Source organism: Rhineura floridana, chromosome 6 (genome assembly GCF_030035675.1).
Source record: "Rhineura floridana isolate rRhiFlo1 chromosome 6, rRhiFlo1.hap2, whole genome shotgun sequence".
NCBI classification, from domain to species: domain Eukaryota; kingdom Metazoa; phylum Chordata; class Lepidosauria; order Squamata; family Rhineuridae; genus Rhineura; species Rhineura floridana.
The window spans coordinates 10,484,708-10,486,623 of NC_084485.1; the positions used below are offsets into that span (position 1 = coordinate 10,484,708).

Genomic DNA, 1,916 nt, shown 5'->3' on the forward strand with positions numbered 1-1,916 from the left:
TGGGTTCAGAGGAGGGCAACAAAGATGATCAGGGGACTGGAAACAAAGCCCTATGAGGAGAGACTGAAAGAACTGGGCATGTTTAGCCCGGAGAAGAGAAGACAGAGGGGAGATATGATAGCACTCTTCAAGTGCAGGAAAGGTTGTCACATAGAAGAGGGCCAGGATCTCTTCTCGATTGTCCCAGAGTGCAGGACACGGAATAATGGGCCCAAGTTGCAAGAAGCCAGATTTCGACTGGACATCAGGAAAACCTCCTAACTGTTAGATCCATACGACAATGGAACCACTTACCTAGAGAGGTAGTGGGCTCTCCGACACCAGAGGCATTCAAGAGGCAGCTGGACAGCCATCTGTCGGGAATGCTTTGATTTGGATTCCTGCATTGAGCAGGGGGTTGGACTTGATGGCCTTGTAGACCCCCTCCAACTCTACTGTTCTATGATTCTACTTTTTTGGGAGCAGGGTCCCAGCCAGTTCCCTATGTATGAGCCAATCAGAATGAAAATGGAGCAAGTTAGCCACTGAGAACAGTCCTTGACCTTTCTTGCTGATTGAAGCCAATCAGAGTGAAAGGAGGTGAGTCAGCCACCATAGTCAGAGACTATTCTCAGTAGCTAACACACAGGCTCCCCTTTCATGCTGATTGGCTCCTAGGGATGTCTGTTGTAGTGGAGTGTGGACTCGCAAGGGAGGTGAGGGAAAGTGTAAAAGGGGGCATGGCTGTGAGGGGGTGTGGTGTGATCATCGTGAAGGGACCTTGCACTTCTGAATTTGCCACTACACTACTGCCTAACACCTCCAACAATCACTCCCCAACTTTCTACTGGCATATTTCCAATACTCATTGCTTGTTCTGGCTTGTTACTGGGCTGTTCCCCCCCCCCACAAAAAAGAGAATGCTTCACGAATTTGCATGCCATCCTTGCAAAGGGGCCATGCTCATTTTCTCTGTATCATTCCAATTTTAGTATATGTGTTGTGGAAGTTGTTCTGACCCAGAAGTGAGGTCACTGTTGATGTCCTGAGGTCTCCAGTATCATCTCCAGTGCTGTGGTAAGAGATGTCTAGGGATGGGGGAGAAATTTGGCTCAGTTCACATTTACAGGTGAATCTACCTAATTCACATTTTATGAGAACCGAAACACAGCCATCCTTTGAAATTTGTACTTCTCCAAATTTTGCAATGCGGCTCTCCAGCCACGCAATGTGTGCAAAAATGCCAACACTGGAGTAAAGTGTGCAAAGGCATATATTCGTGGAAAGAAAATACAAAAAAAATGCATTATGTTAGTAGAAATTGCTTTGCAAAAATGTGAATACTAGGGACAATCACATACAAATGTGCGTATTATGAGAAATTCACACTGCACTACAATGGGTTTTGTTTTGTTTTGAAGTGCAAACTGATGTGAACTGACCTTAAGATTAGGGGGAAAAAAGAAACTGGGGAAAATAAACATGGTGAGATTCACCCATCCCTAGTAGTGACACACGCATTGATTACAGTCTGTTCCTCCAACTGCCTCTCTCTTTTGTTATGGAGGGGGCAGGCAAGAGTGTCCAACATGGCCAGCGGCTACCACGCATCCTAACTTCTTAACCTGCATTGAGCAGCGGGCTGGCCTTGATGGCCTTATAAGCCCCTTCCAACTCTACTTTTCTATGATTCTATGAACTTCTCATGTAAACATCCCATTGGGCTGGTCAGAATGACACCTGGAGAAGAGTGTCAGTTGTGGCTGCATTTCTACAACTCATTATACTCACACCAGTGTAAAGGTGAACGAAGGAAATCAGTTGGAGTGCTATCATGATCATACACAAGATGAGATCCCATTTATTTGTTTACTGTATGCAATATTATAATTTCATGCCATATCACTTCTCTTTTTGCAATCTCGTGCTTTTTGAAG

At 45.1% G+C, this 1,916-nt stretch overlaps 1 non-coding gene across 1 annotated transcript; it reads right to left on the reverse strand.

Annotated features, from left to right (window-relative positions):
* Positions 1-888: 888 nt before the first annotated feature.
* On the reverse strand, positions 889-1,000 carry LOC133388207 (U6 spliceosomal RNA). Its single transcript, XR_009763689.1, has one exon. It is a non-coding gene; the product is annotated as a U6 spliceosomal RNA (small nuclear RNA).
* Between the last annotated feature and the right edge of the window lie 916 nt (positions 1,001-1,916).